Source organism: Equus przewalskii, chromosome 3 (assembly GCF_037783145.1).
Source record: "Equus przewalskii isolate Varuska chromosome 3, EquPr2, whole genome shotgun sequence".
NCBI classification, from domain to species: Eukaryota; Metazoa; Chordata; class Mammalia; order Perissodactyla; family Equidae; genus Equus; species Equus przewalskii.
The window spans coordinates 27,129,488-27,154,366 of NC_091833.1; the positions used below are offsets into that span (position 1 = coordinate 27,129,488).

Sequence of the window (24,879 nt, forward strand, 5' to 3'; positions counted from 1 at the left end):
AGTGCCAGCTATTTTCCACAACGTGACTCAGGGATCCAGGCTCCATCCACCTTGCGTCTCCATTCTTCCAGTTGCTACCTGCAGCCAGCTGGCTGATAGTGCGTACCAACCTTAGCCACATTCCATCGATAAGAACTAGCCACATGGCTATCTCTAAGTGCAAGGTAGGCTGGCAAATGTAATCTAGCTCTTGGCCCAGGAAGAAATGCAAATGGATTTTGGGTGGGAAGCTGGCAGTCTGGCACAGTGAGCTACTTGAGGGCGCAGACTGTCTTCTTCTCCTTAGAATCTGCAGTCTCTGGAATAAACTTTGGTCCCCGATAAGCATTTGTGGGACAAAGAGACAGAGGGACATTACCTTGATTTCCATTTGCCATCATGTCATTAAACTTTGGATTAAGTGATATACTTTTTCCTTTCTGGCATTTTCTTTCTGGGGGTCTTCATTTTATGGTTGAATACTAAAACATCAAGGGCTGAAGAAGGCAGAGTGATGTCTTCAGCTATATTTTTTCATGATACAGAGTTGTGAAACCAAAGCATTGGTGTTTTGCAAGGTGAAAAGACCCCTGGTAAAGAGTAATCTAATCATTCACCTTTATGTTAAAAATATATCATCATCCATTCATCGCCCCACTGGCACACTCCAGGCCGACTGTGGCTCCCCTTCCTGTTAAGTGCCTCCTCTCCCTCTCATCAGATTCCACTCCTCCTGCCTAAAATGGAATACAATGAATAGATGTATAATAAAATCTTTTAATTGTCTTAGCATATGTTGCTTTTATTAGGTGGGCATAATTACATTCATGGGATCACCTACAAAGTCCTTTCGAATATAAAATTGAAATGGCTTCACACTCCGTGCACAAGTCCTTCTGAGCCACTGTTTTCCCCTTCGCTGCCTCCTGTCCCCCTTTTGCTGTAAAGTTCACATTGAAGTGTGAAAAGAGAGCCGTGGCAACTGACACATGCTGCATCTTATCAGCCTCCAGTGCAGCTGTGGCCCGACCGAAGAGCGACTGTCATTTCTACACCATTGATTCCTCGCCTGGCCTCATTGCTTGCTTCCTTTCGGAGGAAATTTTCCCTGTTAAAGTACTGTACTTGTCATTTATTTCCCTTTTTTTCCACTCTGCCTCCATGGACAGGTTTCAATGTGCATTTATCCCAAAGGCAAGCCTTTTACACACTTCCGCTCACCTCTTAGGGTCAGGCTCCTCTAAGCTGCTTTGGGCTCATAAAAGCAACCCAACAAAGCTTTTATGGTGTCATTACAGCTCCCTTCAGTCCCTCTCCTTCCAGCTTCCAATAAGTCTATTGCCGCTAATCAATTTGCCAGCTCTTTTATTTGAAAGTGGGCGACAGAGTGGGAGAGCTGAGGAGACAACCAGCTGAACACCCACTTCATTTGGACCAAGATTTATCAGTCTGTTCAGGTTGTGGCTCATTCTTGGCACTTAAATTTAAGTCATGTTGTGTATAATCTCAGCCTTCATTTTTATTCTAAAACAGGGTTTGGTAAACTTTCTGTAAGGAGACAGATAGTAAATATTTTAGGTTTTGCAGGCCAAATGGTCTGTGTCACAAATACAAGTCTGCTGATGTAGTGCACACACACACACACATACACACAACCCCTAGACAATATGTAAATGAATGAATGTGGCTGTTTTCCAATAAAACTTTATTTACAAAAACAGGCAGTGGGCCGGAGTTGGCTTACAGGCTGTGGTTTGCTGACCCCTGTTTTGGATATTAGAAACTCTGTCCATCCAATCTTTCAGGTGCCATCTTCCAAGAATTCCTAGTGTCCTTTAAAGTAACTCCAGCCTTCCAGAGATATGGTACTTACATATCTAACACTCCGCTTGAATGGTAGAATATTATTACCAAGAAATTTGGTCCCCTGACTTTCAGTTTCCAGCTCTATTTTTTTCTCTTTCTTTCTCTTGAATAATAGAAACTTAAAATTTTTGTTTAATTTATCTTTAAATGCTTCACTTAAAAAATAGTTTCATTGTGCCACACAGAGCTGTTTGGAACTTTGAATATTGTTTCCCGTTTATTATGCGGGACCTTCTTGGAAAATGAGCATTTAGCATATCCTTGAGAGGTAGATGCAGTGGTGAGAAGAATCCATGTACTGCCCCGAATCTGCCACTGCCTCACGGATGTTCTGTGAGCCTGGTGGTCAAGGGTAAGGGTACCAGTGTCTTGTGACTGCTGAAGACATATGTGGGAAGCACCAGAAAGTCATAGTTTCATTTAAACCTCACAATAAACTGTGAGGAACATATTAAGAGTCTTGTATTCCAAAAGTGCAAAATTAAGCTCAGAGATGTGGAATAACTTGTCCAAAGGGCAGGTGAGCAATGACTATGGCATGGCCTAGGGTGGTGAATGAATATACGAACCCATTACCACATTTCCCCATACTTACGTTTTCACTAATACCAAGCAGGACAGATAATGTTAGCAAATCACCACTTATTTCTGGGCACACACCTTGGCTGTCTTTCCCATCCTCCCTGGCAGTAATAGCTGACCAAGTGAATGAATCCTAATTTATGCAACTCGTGCAAATTAATGCCCAGTGGCTCCAGTCTGGACCGATGGAAAACCACCAAATGTGCACTCCTCCATGTTTGCTTGTTTTTTTGCCCTCAGTCCAGCTAGAATGAAGATGACATTCAGGGTAATCTTAGAATCTAAGATGAAAGAGCGTCTTTCTGTCTGTTTCCTTGAATGACTGTGTGGAACAGAGCTACCTTTCCATTGTATTTGAGCCATTATGAATCAATTACCCCGTCCTTCTCTAGCCTGTGGGGGAGTTGGGTGCAGCCAGGCTCAGCAGATCCAGTAAATGTTTGAGTAGGGAGAACCTGGGAGCTCCGAACTTCGGGTCCGTTCCCTTCTCGAGGTCTGTAAAGGGGATGTGTGTAAGCTATTTTCAAACATTTCAGCAAACATCATGAAGTTAACCAAATGAGACTAAGAATCATATTTTATTTTATTATATTTTGATTTGGGTTGGAATTGTAACACAGAAGAAAAGTGACTTGCCCAAGGTCACGCAAGTAACAAAGTACAGATCCAAGACAAGAATCCATATTTTTTGACTAGGGTTATTTTTTCCCCTTACTCCTTAGAAGATGGTTGTTGTGTGCTGGTTTTCACTGAGTTGCTTATTGAGAGACGGGATGCTGTTGGGCTCCATTCAGCAAGGAGCAATCTCTGCTGTGTTAGAAGACTTGGGGGGAGCTCCAGGCTTGATAACAAGGTACAGAAAAACGCACAGATGCTGGTGCCTCACTTCCTCCTCCGTTCAGAGAGAAAAAGAGAGAGAGAGATCAGTAATTTATAGGTTGACATTTTCCTTGGGTCTTCGTAATACTTGTTTATTAGAGATAATTTGCTTAAGCGTGCACAAGGTGGAAGGTCATGCAAGGAAGGTTTTTATGAGTTGTGTACTGAATGGATCAATAGTAATTTGAATACTATAAATCTGTCCCGTTAACAGGTTTATTTCTTCATCAGATATTAATTCCAGAGGGTTTCACCCATTATAGAATTGACATAAACCATGCCGTGCAGATGTTGCTGCCTCTGTAATCAGGTTCAGCTGTGCGTCTGCCTGAGCCTCCATGTGGGCCCTGGAATGTGGGCTAGCAGATAGGCATCAGGTAAATCGGAAGCTAGAGCCCCCATCTCCTTGGAGAAGAAATTAAAAGAAAAAGTGGAAGTAGCCTTTCATTCAATTGCTAAATTTGCCTCTTTTCTCCCTTCACCTCTCTCCATTCCTTCCTCCCTCCCCTCTCACTTCCTTCTTGTCTTCTGTCTTTCTAGCTATGTGTGTTGATCCATCCATCGTCCAATAATTTATTATGATTAGAAAAGTAATACAGATACCCAAGATGGAAATGTTGGAAAATGCAGAAAACCTTAATAAAATAGCAGTTGCTTCTCATTCTAGCACTAAGTAATAACCACTGGTACATATGAGAACACTTCTTTCTAGTCCTTTTTCTCATTCCGGGCATAGGCATTTTAATGCAGCTGAGATCTTATTGCACGTCTGATTTTTAAACATTAGATTCTTTGCATGACTAAGTTGGTACATGCTCATTAAAACGAGTCAAACAATATGGAGATAGGGAAGCAAAACCTAATAATCTACACTCCATCCTGTCTCTTTGGCTCAGTGGTAATTGCGGACCTTTTGTGCCCATGCAAACATGCAGTGTATATATGCATTTGTAGGAGTAAAGTTTGTGTGTGTGTGTGTGTTTTAATAGGATAATACTTTGCCCGTTATTTAGAAACTTGCTTTGTTCGGCTAACAATACATTTGGAACACATACACAGGAAATGACTTTTTTTAACGATTTCACCCAACTCTGTGCTGTGGAATAGCCTTAATTTAATCAAGCATTCTATTGATGGACACCCCAGTTCTTTTCAGTTTTGTTTTTATTGTTATTTTAGCCATTATAAATACTACAGCCATAAATATTCTTATGCATATTACCTAATATACTGCTGGTTTTAATATTGTAGAATAAATTCCAGAAGTGGGATTTCTGGGTTAAGGTTAGGTGACATAGTTTGGTATCCTGTGTCTTTACTTAACATTATCCAAAAGCATTGCCCTACATTAGTGAAAGCTCTTTGTAAGGGATTTTAAAAAAATTGATTGCAGGATATTCCATCATACAGTTGTACCAAAGTTTACTTACCATTTCCCTTATCACAGAACGTTTGGGTGGTGTCCAGGTCTTTGCTTTTATAAATAATGCTGAGGTGAACATCTTTCTGCATGAATCTTTGCCCTCCTCTTGACTTACTTGGAGTCCTAGAAGTGGGCTTCCTGGGTCGAAGGTCACAAAAGGAGAGGCCTTTTCAGTCGTAGGCTGCAAACCCTCACATTGCAGGTTTATGCTGCACTGCTCATCCACAGGCAGCCGCAGCACTTTACCAACCACAGAATCAACCCTCGGAATCATTCCATTCCCCACCGGGGCCAGAGCACTGTTATTAATATAACTTTACAAACATCATTCTTTTGAAAGCTTTGTCTAACCTGACCACAGCTCATTAGAGAACCTTCTGACAATCCTGGGGCAGCCTGTGGATTCTGCAGCAGGCAAGTTATCATGAACTGAAGGGCACCTCGGGGACCCTCCTCCTCATCCCGTCCCACCCAAAAGATGACCTCTGCCCACGCCCGCCAGCTGGGGACATTAGAGCTTTACTTCTGGGAGATAGGGAAGGTCCCTTTTGTTCCTTCTCTGGTTCATTTTTATCCCCAGATCATGTCCAGCGTTTCCCAATGGGACACTGTTGGCATTTGGGGCTGCACACTTCTTTGGTGTGAGGGACAGTCCCATACATTATAGGGCGATCAGGGGACCTGGCCCAGCCCACTCTATGCCAGCAGCACGCTAGTCAATGCCACAACCACAGACGCTGTCCCACGTGTCCCAGCTTCCATTGTACACACTTCGCTCCTCAAATGTCAATCATATATTCAAATTTGCGTTTTTCCAAATCCTCTTTTATATTTAAATATGTGCCATCTTTGTGTATGAGCTGTTGCTATAAGACCTCTGTGATAATGCAGTGATTCTCAACTGGGATTGGGAAGGGCTGGGAGGAGGGAAAGTAATTAGCAGGGCCTATTACAACGGGGTTGGGGGTTAGCTATGTTTTTTTAGTAGGATAACCTATTGTGGTTGAAAGCTGGGATTCTGGAGCCAGAAGACTTGCGTTCAAATTCTGACACCTCCTCTTACAAGCTTGTGATCTTGGGCAAGTTATTAACCTCTTCAGGCCTTTATTTTACTATGCATATGGGATAATTATAGTTCCTATTGCATAATTTTGTTATGAGGAGTAAATGAGACACTATTTCTGAGACAGTGCCTGACACAGAATGAGCCCTGTGTGTTTGTGTGTGTGTGTGTGTGCGTGCACGCACGTGCTCCAGCTAGCTCCAGCCAAGCAAAGGGATACCTGACAAAGATCTTCTGGGCTGGTAAGGAGAATCAGAAAGCAGGCTGGGGAAACTCAGGGCAGAAGGGTTAAGAAGGTGAGATAGATGCCGGAGGCAAGTCAGCACAACAGCATCCCTGATCTGATGTACGGACTTCAGGAGGGCGTCACATGGCCCATCTTCCATATCAGAGTGCTCTTCTCTGGCAGCCATTGAGAGTCTCCCCTGTTGGCCTGGCTGCCGGCTGGACCAGAGCAGGAACCAGGCACCAAGAGGGCGGTGAGCCTTGTGGCCTAAGGCTGGCCCTGCCCACTGACAAAGTCCACGTCAACTCTCTTCCTTTTCCTGGAAACCTAGTGGAGGCCCAAGATCAAGGCCAGCTGGTGAGGCTTGGGTAATGTCTTCAAGCTCCTAGTCTTTGTGCTCACAGGACAAAAAAATTAGGGGAAGGAAGAATGAGAGAAAAGAAGATGCCTTTTGTCAGACACTGTGTTAACAAATAAGCAGACTTAGAGGCCCGAGCTCAGAGAGAGCACATGTTTTATTTTCTCTCTCAGAAGATGTGCATTTTATTTAATATGTATTTCTGAAAGTGTCATGCATCTCGTAATGGATGTGAGTATTTACTCGACTATTACCTTCCTCTCCAGTGCTGTGTGCAAATCAGCAGTGTATCTTACACTCAATAACATATTAAATGGTGATAAGAATGATTATTATAACAAATGTGTAAAATAACTATGTGCTATTTAATAAATTTCTTTACTCAATACTCACAACAACCAAATGAACTAGGTTCTACTGTTGTACCCACTCCACAGATGGGAAAACTGAGGTACAAAAAGTCAAATCGCCTGCCCTGGATCCCACCGCCGGTTAGAAGCAGAGTTGGGATTTGGCAGGTTTCCCAAGATAACACAGTTATTGGGTTAGTAAGGAGTGGATCTGGGATTTGAGCCAGGGTCTCTGTGACTCCCAAATTCATATTGTTTCTGCTACATCATACTGGCTCCATCGGTCAGTTCTTTTCTCGTTGCTCTGATCTCTTTACCCAGAATTTTGACAGTTGTCGTTTTCTCCACTCTCTTCATCTCTCGGACTGTATCTTTATGATTCTTCTTGTCACTGTTTTAACTGGAGGACGCAAACCTGGGCATTGTCAAGGGGACTCAAAAAATGAGGGAGAGTGGCAATAATTGCCAGCACAACCGCTTAATACCTTCTTCTGAATAGACTGCTAAATTAAGCCCTCCAAAGAGACCTTCAGAATTCACCATCGAATTGAATAATTTAAATTCATTGAGTCAAAAGCAGTTAGCCTGGACAGCCTAGACAGAAGAGTCAACCTTTTTTTTGGACAAGGAGCCTACCATTCATTTATTTGACAAATGCTTTTAAATCCTACCACTGTGATAGTCAGTGGTAATGACCGTAGGAGCAAAGCATGACTACAGGGGCAGAGACCTGAAATAAACAGTATCACATGTGAGCATTATCCAGACCACCCATTTCCATGCCCTGTATGTTCCTATTGTCTTTGCCCAGGATCAACCCAAGGACGTTAGCAAAACTTCTGTCTGCTTGGATTTTAGCGTCTTTCCGTGGCCATGCCTCTGTGGTGTTCTGCACCTACTGTGCAAGCTCTCCAGCCCCCAGCCCAGCAGTACCAGCCTGTACCTGCCTCCCCCAGGGCTCTCGATGGCACCCAGCCTTGGCTAAACCTCCTGGCACCTCGGTGATTCATATCTGACCCTGAGAATGCTCTACCTTTCCCAGAAAAGCTTTCACAGAAGAGTGGGAGTCTAGAAAGACAGATAACAATGATAGGAGTTAGAAGAGGAGGCATGCATGGTAATTTGGGTTGATAATGCCTCCCGCTAGTTTAATTCTGATTTCCCTGTGCTCCTGGCGATGATATAGTCGACTCCAGAGGAAAGTGATGAAAAGCTCTCAATCAAGAAAGGATCAAAAAATTGTTACATTTTTGGGTAACAGATTGGCTGTAGGGTTCTCCTTTAAACTTCAAACTTTAAAGAGTTATGAGGTTAGGTCTGTCCTAGCTCTGACAGTTAAACATTTATGCTGTTTATAAAAATCAGGGAACATAAAAATAATTTGACTAACTCCCACCGTCTTGTCCTTTTGTGATTCTAGAGATGTGGAGATAAGAAAAACCATGGGTGAATTTTATTGAATTATTAAACTGAGCATAGCTGAGAAGGGAGAAGTTCCTCCTCTCTGGGAATCTAGGGGAAAGTTGGTTCTTTTCCTAGATTCCGAATATTTGGACTTATAGTCCGAAACATTGCCACCATCTGGTCAGGCCACTAAACCAGCCAGGGAACTGCCCCCTCCGATCCCAGAGCTGAGGAAGTCTCAATGGTAAACAAAATTCCAGTCCTGCACTCTGCTTATTTACAGTTTGAAGAAAAGAAGTTAATACTGTAAAACACATTTGACTGTATTTTCTAACCAGGAGACATTTCCCTTTTAAAAATTCCTTGTATACTTATTCCGTGTTAGTTAAAAGAGATGTCATTCCTCCTTCCGCCAAGACCTGTTTGTCATCCAGGTAGCCTCAGAATGGACTGCGAGCCCGCAGCACAGATCTCGTGTCACAGATTCGCGCATTTATCTTCCACGGTTTGAGTTGCCAAGATGCAGGGACGGCCTTTTGTCAAACACCTGCGGAGGAACATTTGGCAGAGCCCGTTCTGGAACACGTCATAGATTTCCCTCCCTGTTGTCTTGGGAGCAGAGAAGGTGGCAGGTAAAAGGAATCAGGAGAGAACTGAGGATGAGGATAAATGAGAGTATGTAGAGATCATGGGGTGGACTGCGTGGGACCCTGCCTTGTGTGAGGAGGGACTCATCTGTTTTCTAAGAAGTTCCATAAAGGAGATAAATTGGGTGCTCAGACACCTGAGGCCTGACGTTAGGAAAAACAGGAGAAGACGCATGTTTAGAAGAGATGCCCCTGTGTGCGTGTGTGTGTGTGTGTGTGTGTGTATCAATGCTTCTGCTGATCTTATAAGGTATATTCAGAAAGTTTTCTGGTTTCTTTTTTAATGGCCTGTACAGTCATACATTGATGTGAGGTGTTTTCTACTTTGTGGCTCTGAGTGTGAGCATTCTTCTGGTGTGTGTTTGGGGCTATGCTGACTTATTTGGGGTTGATAAGGAAGGACCCAACCTGGATGATAAGTAATAGTACAGCATTATTTCCTGAGGCTGCTGTAACAAAGTGTACAAACTGGCTGGCTTAAAACAACATAAATTTATCATCTTACGGTTCTGGAGGCCAGAAGTCCACAATCATGGTGTCGGCAGGACCACACTCCCTCTGTAGGCTCTAGAGAAGCATCCTTCCTTACATCTTCCAGCATCCGGTGGTTTACTGGCCACATTTGGTGCTCCTTGTCTTGGAGCTGCAGCTCTCTAATCTCTGCCTCCACTGTCCCATGGCATTTTCCCTCTGTGTCTCCTGTTCCTACAAGGACACCAGTCACATTGGATCTAGGGCCCACCCTTCTCCAGTATGGCCTCATCTGAACTAATGACATCTGTAATGACTATTTCCAAATAAGGTCACGGTCTGAGGTGTTGGAGGTTAGGACTTCAACATATATTTTGGGGCAGATTTATATTCTAACAAGTAATAATGGTAATAATATTATGAATATTAACAGTACAATTACCATTCATGGAGCCTCTACTATACTTTAGGCGTTATCCTGGGAACTTTCTCTCTAATCCTCACCTCAACTTTTTAACAAAAGAGAAAACTGAGACTCAGGGATGCTTTCTCCACATTCAAACAGCTCTTTGAGGGTGTGTGATTCTTAGGGTAACGGTTAGAAAGTTATAGACTCTGAGCTGAACTTCCCGGGTTCAAATCCCAGCTCTACACCTTACCAGTTGGATAACTTGGGGCAAGTTACTTAAATGCTCAGTGTGCCTCAGTTTCCTCCTCTGTAATATGGGTTACTATCAGTACTTACCACATAGAGTTTTCATGAAAGTTACATGAGCTTATCTCTCCTAGTTCTTATTACCAGAAATAATATTTTACCACCCCCAAATATGGATTTCATCATACACCTCCAATGGCAAAGTACTCAAAATCTACTTCTTTCTCTTGTATTTTTAACAATAGAAAAAAATAATAATTACAAATGCATTCTTTTGAGCTCTGAGTCCTCTCTGTGCATCAGCCATGGGTGCAGGCAGGCATAATTGATAACGTTGCTTCTTATCTCTAATTGCCCACTATCTCTTCCATGCACAGGGAGGCAAGCTGTGCTCTTCAAACACAAATTCCTTCTCCCACTTCCTGTGTCATTTTGCCCTTTCCTCCCCGAAGCTGCGAATTGTTGACAGTGCCAGTGTGGAGCCATTTTTTTCCTCATCTCCTTCCGGGAATGTGCCTCCGATGAAAACCCAAGTCTTGAGGTTGACAACGCAGAGATGGGGGAGAAAGGATGAGGCGGGCAGTAGGGTCTCCTGCGATAAAAATGGAAACACTCACTTTGCCCTCATACCCAAGAGGAAACGTCAAGGGAGACAGGCGTTCAGGCTGGCCTCGGGTTTGTGGGTTTAGACATAGCTTCCCGTCCTGAACGCCCCTGCAAAAGCAAATTTCCCTTGCCAACGGTCGCTCTCTTTTGGAGTAACTGTATGAGTTCTCCTGGATGCTATGCATTTCCTTCCAAAGATTGCCAAAATTCCTTTCTCACAGCATATTTGGATGGTTACCGAGCTAAGCATACTTTGTTGAGAAATTACAAATTACTACTGTAAGTGCCCTGGAGAATCGTTTTCCTTTTGTGTTGCCTAATTTCCACACTTAGGAAATCAAACTTTCGGTTCAATGTTTACGTAGGGATTCAGCCCTTCTAAGCCGTCTGTTGCCAGGCAGGAGCAGTAGAACTTCGGTTGCATGTGCTGGGTTGGGTCTTCCAAGCCCCTTAGCACAAAGGCCTGATGTTTAAATCCTGCAAGCAAATCGCTACCTTTGTTCCCAAATTCTCCTCCAAATCCACATTGCTCTCTGGAGACACCAAAGGTGGTCAGCGTCTGTCTTTCCCCGGCTGTGCTCAGCCCTGTCACCTTTTGCTTCTCTTGTTCCTTTATTTCCCCAGATGTGGGGCCAAGGTAAGCCGGAGGCATCGGCATTCACACTGGTGTGTGAACAGCCGAGCTAACGCGCACCAGAGGGAAAATATCATTTCTCATAAATGCTCAATAATGATAGTCTTTATTGCATCCTGATCTGTATTGTGACACACAGTGGAAAGCTTTAGAATTCTTCTTGGAAGAGTTGACAGAGACTTGCAGGTAGAAAAGGAAAGGAAAAATATATATATATTCAGAGAGAGAAAGTTTTCTCAATATAAACACAGGAAACGAGGTGGCGGTGGGGCTGGAAGTACCAACATCATTGTTGACAGTGTGCTTCATAATCTTCCAAACCAGCATTACCTTTCTGAAAAACTGATCGAGCATATTGAAAAGGCATCTATTAGGAAAGCACATTTCCTCAGGGATAATTATCCATAGTCACTTCCATTCCAATCTAAGGGGTTCAATGTTCTCCTTTTATAAAAGGTGTTAACTCGGAAGGATGAAGAATGTGAGTGAGGGAGGGACTTCCATCCTCCTGCTCTGATTTGCTTGGTTGTACTGAAATTTTAGGCATAAAAAGTGGTTACTCACTCACCCCCCGGGGCAGGATGGGGATGATTATTTGGCATTTTACAATTAATATGACCTGAATGAATTTTCTCGGAAATTTAACCCTTTAAAAATGTCCAGTGGTGTTCTGTTCTATCTAGCTTTAGGAAACAGATCTGGAGTGGGGTGGAGAAGGAGGGTGAAGATGTATTCACGTGGCAGTATTTGACTGCTTCATTATTTTATCTTCCCATGGAAATAATTTCCTAACAAGTTGGGTTTTGTGGGAAACATTCATAGGAATTAATGTGGAACCATTAGGCACGGATTCCTGCCCGAGGTCTGGATATGAATTCCAAAGACCACAGGACTTACAGAGGTGTTTCTGGATATTCACGCCCATGGCGGGGACTTCACAACACATTTCCTGGATTAAACTGGTCTGAAAGTTCAGTTGAACATCAAGTCCATTTTGTCAAAGGAGGGAAATTGTTTAGAACACAAACTAGTTGGCAAGTCTTTGATAATTAAGTGGTTGGTATTAGAATGATTAAGTGGTTGGTATTAGATAGAATCGGGACTGCAAACTACAGCCCCTGGGCCAAATGCTGCCAGCTGTCTGATTTTGTAAATAAAGTTTTATTGGCACACAGCCATGCCCATTGGTTCATGTATCCTCTGTGGCTGCCTTGGCACTACAATGGCAGGGTTGAGTGTAGTTGTAGCTGTATAGACTGCAAAGCCTAAAATATTTATTATTTACCCTTTTGCAAAGAAAGTTTGAAGATCCTTGAATTAAAAGATTAACTGGTTGGTGTTACCTACATTTTTGGAATTGTGCTAAATCTCTCATTTGTCTACATCTTTAAACAAAATGGGGTATCGAAGGTGACGTATCTATAATAAGATGGAAGGCCAACAAAACGTGACTTCTGTTGATGAGAGGAAGAGGCCATCAAGATTGCAGGTGGAAATCAGGACATAGATTCCGATAAGTCTGTCTGACACTCAGACTTTTCCATTTCTGTTGGTGCTATTTATTTAAAAATTGTTCTAACTGCCCAAAGAAAACACCCTCCTCTCCTCTCCAGCTGCTTTAGAAAACTCCAGTTTTTCCTTCTAGCTAGACCAAGGTCTTGTGGAAGCTCATTTCTTGCTCAATCGTTGAGGATCGTTTGAGTCCTAATTTGGAGGAAGTTTCTATCAAATCCTATTTGGACTGGGCAGAAAAGTTTTCAATCTACAAAACCCCCAAATAAGCCATGATAAAGAATAAATACCACTCGCCCTCGACCTGGGTGAACGTGGGATCACCCAGAAAGTAATGGAGCTTCGAGCCAAGGGAGATGATGCTGGAAAATCCACTAAATAAATTGTCTATTTACAAAATTACATAGTCAAGGGTATATGTGCTTTATAAGCCTGTTCTTCAGTGAAGAAGGACTTAGGGTGCAGTAAGTAGTTTAAACAAAATTAGTGGAAAAACAGGGAGTTTAAGGGAGCAAGAGATCAGTTTTCTGGACTCACCACACATCAGGTGATTTAAGCTAAAAATGGCTTAAAATACCGCAATCATTTGAAACGCCTTACATAAACTGACCAGGAATCTGGGGCATTCGTGCTAGAGACAATTTTCTTCTTCTCAAGATAAGGGATGGGGAATTAGTCATAGGGTATTTCCAGATAATGTAGTTAACACCTCGTGTGATATTAGGTGGGCAGGGAGCTCCCCTCTCCCGGCCGAAATCACTCCTGCCAGTTCTAATAAGGAATGCGTGTATTTTTAAGGTCTGGGTAGCCACTGGTGAGTCATCTCTACAGTATGCCTCCCTTTGTTGTGAAATGGGGCAAGAAGTGCCCCAAACAGCTGTTGGGTTATTCGTTCAGTTACTCATTCATTCATTCATCACGTGGTTACCAAGCACCCCAGGATGCCAGCCCTGGTGCTAAATGCTGGAGAGACAGGTGTAAATAAAATCTTATTTTCAAGGAGCTTATTGCCTGTTGGGTATTTTGGCCTCATCTGTATAATGCAAGAAAGGATCCGACAGCTGAAAGAGGTGTGGGGTACCCGGTAAGGTCAGAAGCACCACCAAAGCGGATCCACGTGGCTCTGTGTTTATGAGAGCAGCCTTCCTCTCACTTTTGTTTACTTATTTTTTTGGCCTCTCACTTATTATTTCCTGTGTGGGGTCCACTCTCTCTGCTTATTCTCACTACAAGAGAGAAAGGAAAGTGAGAATAATGTGAACTTTGGAGCCCATCCACCCTTTTCACCTTTGAATCCCAACTCTGCCACTTACTGGTTGTGCATCCTTGGGCAAGTTGCTTAACCTCTCTGAGCTCCAATTTCCTGCTGTGGCTGCAGGACTGAGGTGAAGGACCAGCCACTACTGTCACCAGTGATTGGGGAGAAGTGACTGGAACAAAGGAAAGATCACCTTTTACTGCTTGACCCCTACGTCTTCTTGCTACTGCACTTTGCCTCATGAATAATGAAGAGAAGTTGGTCTCCATGGCTGTGAACCGCCAAAGAGTTGCCAATTTTCTGCTGTCTCTGGCCTCTCTGATCCAGAGGCAAGGCAGGTGCTTTCCATTCTCATTATGTTGTGTCTTCTTTCTGGTGCTTTCTGCTGAAACCTCACCATGCAGAATAGATAGCATAGGCCCTGGAAACAGGTACTGCCAAGTTCACCTCCTGGTTCTACCCCTTGTGCACACAGCTGCCTACCCGGGGGGCCAGCAAGTGAGGACCAGAGAGTCTCGGAGGGCTGTTGTGACAACTCACACTTATGTGATAGAAGCTCTCAGCGCTGTGCCTGGAGCAGAGGGGGCCTCAGTGGCTGCAGGGTGTGTCCCCAAATGCCAGCCAATGGCAGCCTTGTCCCTGCTGTGTTCTTACTCTTTGTGTCTCGCTGAGACTTGAATCAGGAAGAGGCTTGATGAGAAGGAGCCTCACTGGTGGGCAGTGCTTCCGAGCCTTATCCTTACAGAAGACCCCTCTCTCTTCTGCCTCGGTGGGGCCTCAGATTATGAGAGGTGTTGTCTACCCAACAAATCAGATTGGCTAAGTAATAGTCTGTGTGGTCTCTCTGTGGATAAAGTATGCTTTTCATTTCGTTTTTTAAAAAATATTGAAAATAAACCCTCAGCCCCCTTTTCCTATTGCAGGTCACCTAGCCAGCCAAGGACTCCAAGTGAGACCCGATTGATAAAGGAAGGGAGTCCCCCTTTGAGCAAAGATAGGCCAGGATACCTGGAACATTGCAAAGCCGAGCCCCTCTCACAGGGGTGGAATTGCGGGGGAAGCTGAATGGGCAGGCAGGCAGGATTAAGGTTAACCTTATAAATACCTTGGCCTGAGCTCACTTCGGCACCTGCCCTACAACCGACCACAAAATCCCCGTGGACGCGGCACTGGTTGGTTCTTTCCCCAAACAGTCTGCTTATCCACTAGGGCTCTGTCCATCTCATCAAGCCACGCCCTCCGAATGGTAGAGGGTGCAAGGCTTCGGCATTACCGGTTTGGTTTCTCAGGGGTAAGACCAGACATCAAAATGCCAAGGCTTTCTATGTGATGGCATCTCCTCTCCTTCTGGAGTCATACTCTGGGTAGCCCTGCAGCTATAGAGAGACAGGACTCCAGGAGGCTGAACCTGAGCCCATTTCCCTCCACCCCAAAGTGTCTGCAGGCAACAGCTAACCCCATGGGCTGGGAGCCTTGCAGAAATCTGCACCTGGAAAGCAAGTTCAGAGACTAGGGACAGCTCCCCAGGACATATGAAGCACCCTCTTTAGCTCCTTGCCTTCTGTGCTAGCACAGCCTTTGGAGTCATGGAGTACGAGTTTGATAACAAATTTGTATCACAGGGTTGTCATAGGATAAATGTGTGTGTGTGTGTGTGTGTGTTGACACAGAGCGAGCACATAGCTCAGATCAGTGTGTGGCATGTAATAAGCATCATATAAATGTAGCTCTAAAGTGAGTCATGACTTGCAGAGAACAACTGTGTCAAAACCACACCGACAATTATTTGGAAAGGAAATAGCTTGACCAGTCATTTTGTTCATGCAGAAACTGAGTTTGATTGATATATTTTTTCCATTGCCCTGCTAGAATTTTCAATCATGCATGCATCCGTCTCTTTAGAAATATTTGCTAAGCACTGACTGTGTGCCAGGCACTGGCCTGAGTACCAGGGACCTCTCTTCATGAGGTCATAGCCTAACAGCACCTGCCCAACCACATAATAGGATTCGGGACGTGCAGGAAGGTAAGGAGAGGTTTCTGTTATAAACTCACAGAGAAGGTGACATCTGAACTTCGTAATGACCGGAGCTATTTAACAAATGCCCACCCAGTGCAAGAACTCTGCTCCGACGTCACACACAGTATTGGCAAGTCCTACCAGTGCTCCTCGTCCCATTCCCAGCCTTTGCCACCTCCTTTCGGTTCCTGAGTTCTGTTGTGTGAATTGGCTCCTTTCTCGGGGCCTTCCTCTTCCGTAGGCACCGCTCTGCTGAGTCAGGAGTTACCACTTCTCCATCTGCTTCCCATCTTCCAGAATGTTTTGTTGATGTTTCTTGATCACTGAGTTAAACATTTTTTCCCTTTATTATACTTTCAATAGAGTTTCTGGAGGGAGTGCAGACAAAAATGCCTGAATTGAATCTGCCATGTCTAACCAGAAGCCTCCACAAGTCTATGCTTTGTTCACTGTGCCATTTCCCCCAAACAAAGATGAGAAAGGATCGTGAGCTGGCCCAGTGGCTGAGTGGTTAAGTCCGAGTGCTCCGTTTCGGCAGCCTGGGGTTTGCCAGTTCGGATCCTGGGGGCGGACATACACACCACTTGTCAAGCCGTGCTGTGGGGGCATCCCACAGAGAGGAACTAGGACGACTTAGAATTAGGATGTACAACTGTGTACTGGGGCTATGGGGAGAAAAGACAAAAAAAGAGGAAAATTGGCAACAGATGTTAGCTCAGGGCCAAGCTTCCTCACAAAAAAGCAAAAAAACAAAAAAGAAAAAAAAGGAGAAGAAAGGTTCATGTGGGCAGAAAGCAGCACAAGCACCCATGACAGCTGCCACTACTTCTCCTACCATCATCATCCTTCTGCTATCTGTCAAGCATTGTGTGCCAGCCCCACATTCCATACACGGTCTGATTTAGTTATCAAGAGTACTCTGTGGGTATACTGTATCTCAAAGTTACAGACAAGGAAACAGGCTCAGAGCGGTTAAATATATTTCTTAAAGTCACCCAGCTGTTGTTTGTCATAGGTTGGGCCTCCTGGGAAGCAGACTCCCCAGCTGAGACTGGAATGCAGGATTGTTGGGGCGTGCTCTTGGGATCCACGCCTGTGGGGGAGGGTGGAAGCAGGACGGGGCAGAGGGAGGATTGAGCTGTGATGCAGGAGCAGCAGACCCTTCAGCCAGTCCCGAGAAGACTGAAGCCAGGGAGACCCTTCAGTGATGCCCTGAATTGAGGCAAAGGGGCCAGGCAGTCATTGAGGTGGGCTGCCTCCTGGAGGGAGGTGCAACCTCGGGTAAGGCAGTTCGCATTGGCTGGGGGCAGTTCCTGAGGAGGGACCTAGCCTTTGGCAAGCAACAGCCCAGCGGCTAGGGAAGTGAGTGCCTCCTGGTCCAGACTGGGAATCTTGGCAGCACACCACAGTATCCACTACAGTGTCCTGGCTGCCTTTGAAGCCATACTTCTCTAACTGTAGAGCCCATGCATAGGAGTGGGGTGCAGGGGTAGAGGAGAGGGAGAAGAGAAAGCTAGAAAAGTAGTTCAGCTGGTCTAGACTAGGAAATTACACCCTGTGAAGGAGCCAGCCGTGAGAGGGGTGATGCTTCAGTCTGATGAGAGAAGTGCTGTGTTTTGGGGAAACAATCCAGGTGGCAGCACTTGGAAACCTAGAGCAAAATCAGTTGGCGACATTAATTTGACATTCCAGATATACACATGTCAGGAATTTCAGGTGAGAAGGGAAAGAAAATTTCACTTTTCCCTTCCCTACATCGTTGGTTTCTATTTCTTATTTGAAAATGCTATTCCTCCCATATGGGTAAGATTTGGTAAACAGGCAAGAAAAGTATGTTTGTTTAAACTACTCTTTTTGAAAGCAGGAGCAAGGATGTCACCAAGTTCTAGGACAGACTCTTCTCATGCAATGTAATTGGTAGGAAGCTGTTTGTGCGTTCAGTTGAGGAAGTAACAAAACCAAAAGCAGCTTCGAGGTTTGGCACCTTTGATAAAGTGATAGAAGTGCAGTGTGAACAAACAGCGTCCTCTTCTCTGTGTCTTCCCCTGTTGGTGGACAAAATGAACCAAGGCACCTTCAGCTTAAGAACGTGGGCCCTAACCATATGTTTGGGATAACCAAAAGGGTTATCTCTGCTCACCAGGCTCGTGACGTTGGGCAAAAGGAGTAAATTCTAAGTCTGTATTTGCCCAACTTCCGTTAATAACCTGAAAAATAATCATCCTCTGTCCTGAGATTTCCAATCCCAGGAGTGGTCCTGTCCTTCTTCTCCTGACCCCCGCCTACCCCGTCTCCATTCCCTCCTCCCGTATCTTCTTATTCTCAACCACAACTCCAGGGGGCCTCAGATCCTGTATCCCTCAATGGGAGGCATTTGGGGGGGAGACAAATGTATTTGTTATAATATCTGGATTCTACTTGTTGTAGAAAGGACCCAAGGCAACACATGTGCTGTTTTCAAGGATGCTGAACTCAGAGAGAACACAGTTCCCTAGGAAGCCAGGGAGATGATGAGGTCTGGAGCCATGCAGATCTGGGTTTGGGTCCCAGCACTGCATTTCAAGAGCTCTGTGTAAGTCCAACTCCTTAAACTTTAGTCTCCTCATCTCTGCCATGGGGTTATTATCTACCTTGCAGAGACGTTGCAATATTAAATGAGACAATGTTACAAAGTTTCTAGAACAATGTTTAGGACTCGTTACTGACTCAATACATGTTGGCAACTATGGTGACCTTGGGCCAGGGAGCCACCTGAGTGGAATCAGCTTTTAGGTCATGGGGACCAACTTGAACAATATCTAAAAGTCCCAAGTCTATGTCACTCTGGTCCCCAGGTTTCCCAGACTGGTTTGGGTTTATACTTTCCCACAGTGCCTGACATGCCCCAGTGGTTTATGACCTTGAGGTCCTGACCTGTTTTGTCATGTCTCATGATCTTCACAAACAATTCCTACTGCTACATTTCCTAGGTCCCCAACTCATCGAGTGCTGGAGCAGGATCACACCAGCTTTTAAGAGCTGATTGTGTGTCTTCCCAACTCTGCATTCCGATGGTCCCGTCAAGAGTATTTCCACCATGGGATTTAGCAGACGCTACAAATCAAGGCTGCCTCCTCCCTCCATGCTCCAGTGCGCCAGTTGTTAAACATTTATCAATATACCACTGTCACCAACCCGCTTTTCACAGAAGTGCCATTGAAGCAAAGCAAAGCAACTCATGGGAAAGTAAATATTAATTATCTTATTATACTCCTCACCCCTACAAAGGGGTGGTAGTGGTAGTACTCTGGGATTTCTGATTGCCGTAGAAAGGCAAGTCTGTAATACTAGACAAAACCTGCAGGTTGGCAATTCATTTATTTGTTCCCAATAATTCCTGCTTATTATGGTGAAAACATGAACATCCAGGACAAAGGACAGGGAACATCTCACCATGATGATGGGAAGTGGTTGATGCATGGACCCTGGACATACTGTGGTCCCGAATCTGAAGCTCTAGGTTTCTACTTACCAGGAAATCATGCTTCTCAGCCCCTAGGGAGGGAGCAAATAGGACTGAAATCTGGAGCAATTATGGGCCTGCCCTTATACGTGTAACAGTTAAATCAATTGGTCCTTTACCAAAATCTAGGGAACAAGAAGTAGCCTTAGAGAACAGCAAATATTAAAAACAAGTAAGGGAAATAAACTCCTCTCCTTTTTTTTTTCTTCTTAAAAGGTTACCCTTTTAATAAGAGATTGTTCCTTCGTAGGACTTGCTCCGTCCTCTGATCGATCACAGATTGGAGGTGACCAACACATGGAATCACTCTCTTATTATTTTTTCATGGATAGTTGAAGCCCTGGCCTCCATCCAAGTTTCAGCATGATACTCAAAAGTCCAAGATGCCCCTTGTGGAGCAACTAACTAGAGACATTTATCCTACCACTGGATAAGTGACAAACATCATTGTGAGGGCCTGAATTCTGTGGCCCAAGATGCCATGCAGCAAAGGGGTTAAGGGCATGGACAACCCAGGTTCAAACTCCAGCGCCACCACTTACTAACTCTGTGGCCTTAGGCAAATTGGGTAACCTTTCTGGACCTCAGATTCCACGTCTGTCAAATGGGAGTGTTATAAATGAGATAATGCCCATCAATCATCCAATGCAAGCCTGGGATGCTCAAGAAGTGTTAGCTACTTATTGTTGTTGAAAGATCTGCTGTGATGATAGTGCAAAATCATGACCTACACGTGTGCAACACTTCTGCTTCCCTCAGAGTGTGAACACATTATTTCTCCTGATGCCATTGCTAAGAGTGAGGGTCTGGAGCCCAGGTGATTGGATTCAGCTCCTGACTCTGCCACTTGCTCTTTAACTCTTGCCTCTTTGGGCTTTAGGACTCTGCCTTAAATTGGGGATAGTGGATGCAAAGTGCCTCACAAAGGATCTGGCACAGGGCAGACCCTCACTGGAAGTGTTAAAGGGACATGAATCCCCTTGTGTGAGGCAGGCAGGTGACAAGTAATCAGAACTCAGTAAACAGGAGTTATTTGTTACTAAGTCATTTGACTTGCTTGAGCCTCAGTTTCCCTATAAATAAAATGGGGCTAATAATACCTTCATAAGGCTCTTGCAAGATTTCAGCAAAAATTCTAGGGCTGGCACCTAGAAAGTGCCACGGAAGGTCTCCAGGCCCCATATGGGATTCATACATTAAGGGGATTGCCTTGTAAAGTCATTCAATCAGGAGTCCAGAGGGCACAGCCAGTAGAGGACAGATTTTCAACCACCTTGACAATTCCAGGACCAACTACACAACTGGCTTGTGTCCTTGCTGACACTTTGCTTGGTAGCTACTAACGGGTTTGTGTGCCTTCCTTTTCACAAGCTAGGCAATTGAGAGAGGATGAATCCTATCAGGTGTGGCAGCTGGAGGGGAAAAAAGCAGAGTAAGATATTCCTCAGTGTACCCCGTTGTCATGAGTTCAGCATTTCTCTGAACTGCGAGGGCGGGAGAGTTCCGACTGCAGTGGGCTAATGTGAGCCCGCCCAGATGGATGCGGCCAGACAGCCCACAAACGCCAGACCATTCACCCGAGCCTCACCAGCCTCCAAGACCTCCTCTGCATGAGAAGCAATTTGCAGAAGAGGAACACTGCAGGGGAGGGGCCTCAGACCTCTTGTGGGGTATTGTCCAAAATCAAATGCAGGCAGAAATGACACTCCCGGAGCTGAGGACACCAGGCCAGAAGCCAGGGGTGTGTCTGAGGACTGAGAAGTGGAGCTCAGAGAGGAAGAACAAGGTCCCTGAGGCTCTGTGGGCAGGGAGCAGAGCGATCAAATCACCCAGAGAGGGACTACATAGCCCATTGGGGCTAGTTGTCCACATTGATGCACAATTCCAGGGCGCCCTAGAGTGAGCAGGGTGTGGGGTCAGAGGGAGCGTTACTCATGAGCAAGAGTGTGGGATTTGAACCAAGACAAACTCAGCTTGGAGCTGAGCTGGCATGTGGTGTGACTTACTTCACCCCTTTTAGCCTCACCTCTTGCTCAACAATAATACCTTGCAGGTGAGATTGTTGTGAGAATCAGAAGTAATAATAGGTCCTTGACACATGATAGACAGGCCATTACCATTATCATTATTGTGTTGTTGTTGTTGTTGGCTATCACAGTTGGGACTGGATTAACCCTCCCTAAGGCAGCTGTTACAGCCTCATACTCTCCATGGCCAAGACGTGCAGGACTCAGGATGAGTCTGGAAGGGAGACAGTTAAAGGGCTGGACAGTGACGTCTGTGATAAGACTGCAGGTGGGCTGGGGGATCTGGCTAAAGGGAGGCACAAGGGCAGGTGACAGGCGAGTCTCTAAAGGTCAGACGAAAAGGCAGAGGGTACGCAGGCTTCAGCTCTCCTAGAGTTTGAAGGGAAGGGGGGAGCTAGGAGGAGAATTTCTGACCAAGAGAAAAGTTTAAACCTGGAGTTAGGAAACAGAGCACGGTTGCTGAATGGGCTCCCTGGGAGGCCTGCCCAAATCAGGATTGGGCTGAAATTGTCTTCTACCTTCTAAAATTTGTAGTTTGCCATGGCCAGATGGAGGAGTGCAAGGGGCAGGACCACCCAGAGGGTTCCCCATCCAACCATCCCAGTGCAATCCGGACGCCAGCAGCCCTCGCCTCTTGCCTCTGACAGCGTCAATTCTGCATCTGAGGCTGGTTAGCTGGTTGATGGTCATCCAGCTGCCCTCATCTCCCATGCAGTCAGCCCACCTCTCCATCTCAGAGTTTTGGGTCCAAGTCACACTTTCAACGTGACACTCTCATCAGCATTTCTGCACCTGGTGGAACATTTGCAGCAAGTGACAACAGCCCTCTGCCTTTAGGGACTCCGTTAGAATCAAAAGCCAGCTAAATAGCCACGAAATGAATGGACACGTGTTCACAACCCTTCAACATGAGTCACTCTGGCTCTTGAGCTAACTGATTTCTGGGCTCTGAGTTGGGGACCTGGTGGGAATAGTGTGGGAAAGCCACTTTTCACATTTTGAGGCAAAAATTCGACTGGTAGAATGAGAGGCAGAGTGTATTGAGCCTATAATAAAGGGACAATAAAGATGCATACAGGCCCCTTATGGAAGGAACACTCGAGACAGTGGGCATGGATGTCAAAACGGATGTCACTACTTACTAGGTGGAGGACACTAGGCCAATCAATACCACTTCTGTCCCTCAGATACCACTTGTCATCTGTAAAATGGGACAGATATGTAAGATTTTTCCAACGTTTTATTATAAAAGTTTTCAAATAGAAAATTTGGAAGACTATTGTAGTAACCACCCATCCACCCAACACCTAGAGTCCACATTTTTACTGCACTGTTTTTGTACTGCACTTGCTTCCTTCCTTGTCCTTCCATCTGTCCATTCCTTTCTCTAGCCATCATTGTACAGGGATATTTGGAGATTTAGAGATTTAGAGGAGATATGTGCAAAGGGCCTGGGGGGGGGGTGGCATCTTGAATTTTATAGCGCTTAATAAATGATTGTGGCCGTTGTTCAAATGTCGGTGCCCCAGGGACATAGATGTGAACTCGGTTCTGGTTGCTGTGACCAGGGGACCAGAGGAGCAGTGGAATTCATAGCCAGCATGGCGCCCAGAGATGCTGGGTGAGGGTTGGTGAGAAAGGTGACTGCCACTTGAACTTCTTGCCTAGAAGGCAAGTATTTCCCCTTGACTTTTAAGTACCTTGAATGAAGGAAAGGCGAGATATTTCAATCTGTAAACTTTTAATGAAGAGAATTGTAGCTACCTTTGAACTAGTATCTATTGTGTACTGAAGAAATGGCCAAATGTTCTCACTAATTCTCCTGAGAACCGCGTGAAGGGGCTGTAATTATGCTCATTTCGTAGGTGAGGAGACTGAGGCTCAGTGGCTTGTCACAGAGCTGCCAGGTGTCAAAGCCGGAGTTTGAGTTCAAGTGTTTCTGGCTTCAGCTCCTGGGCTTTTTCCACCATCCCACACTGCCACTCAATTTGCAAAAATACCTGCATCTTTCCTCTTCCTGCTCCTTCTCCTCAGTTGCCTCCGGGACTGAAGGGAGGATATTGGTTCCTGTTCAACAGAGGTTAGAAAGGATCTCTCCCCTCCCCAGGTGAAGCCACGGGGCTCTTTAAAGGGAGCTACAGGGAGTGAGGGCTGTTCTTCACTGGCTTTGCAGCATTGGCTGGAATTTGTACAGAATGCCAGAGCCAGCTCAGTTTCCTAAAGACCTAACTTTACAGCATTCTTCAAGGGCTCCAGAGAGTTCCTTGTGCCATCAAATTAAGTTTGGAAACTTCAATGAAAAAGTCCGAAAGGAAACTGTCAATGAATGCATTTACACTGAAGCATCCTACTTGGGAAAAACATCTTCAAACAGAAACGCGGCTTTCCAACCATTAAAAAGTTTGCATGCTGCTTGGTTTCCATAGATACCTGAGGTAATAGCTCCTTCCCCTCATTGCAGAATGAGTGTCGCCCGATTTCCTTCTTTTTTCTTTCTTACCTTAGTCTTTCATTTTTTTCCCCTCCATCCCCATTTATGAAAACAAAAGATAACTAAATTGAATGGCAATGAAATTTGTCTGAGGAAGACAGCTTGATTTATAAGCTCAAGGAACTTCCTTTTTGCTCCTCTCCTTATTATTTCATGACTTCTACGAATAGTGTTGCTACTTACAGGGAAGAGAGAGAAGATTTTCAATTGATCTGATTATTTCCCCGGTCCCTCAAACACATAAACACGCTCAACAGAGAAATGTTAACCATCTGTTGAAGAACAACTGAGTTTTGGCAGAGTGTAGAGCAGAGGTTGGCAAACAGAGTAGGCCAAATCCGGCCCACTGCCTGTTTTTGTAAATAAAGTTTTATTGGGACACAACCACGGTCGTTTGTGTCTGTGGTGTCCGTGGCTGCTTTCACAACAACAGCAGATTTGAGGGGTTGTGACAGGGACTGTACGGCCCACAGAGCCTAAAATATTTCCTTTCTGACCCTTTGCAGAAAACGTTTACTGACCTTTGGTATACAGGAAAGAATCGGGGTTTTGGAGGCATTTAATCATTTTGTCACTTTAGGTAAATGCTAGACTTCCTGTAACTCAGTTTCTGCATCTTTGACATGAGAATGACAGGGTCCTTTCCCAGGGTTTTGGGATGTAAAGGACCTAGCACGATGCTTGGCACATAGTAGGGTAACAATGATTATAAACTATTTTTACCCGAGGTTCTTTTGCTAGAAAAATCCAAAATGCCCATCTTATGATTCTAGAAATTCCTTAGAGAACTCAAGGAAAGTGTGTAAAAACCCAAACCAGATAGCTCGGGCATCATTCCTGGGCCTGCTGTATGCCCAAGTCTCCCTTTGCTGGGAGAGGGTGAGAGGACCCGAGTGGGGTACTCTGTGCAGAAGAAATGAGAAGGC

The 24,879-nt window shown here is 44.9% G+C and overlaps 1 protein-coding gene across 2 annotated transcripts in view; it reads left to right on the forward strand.

Annotated features, from left to right (window-relative positions):
• Window positions 1-24,879, forward strand: part of WWOX (WW domain containing oxidoreductase) — a 934,855-nt gene that overhangs the window by 899,863 nt on the left and 10,113 nt on the right. The window lies entirely within an intron of this gene.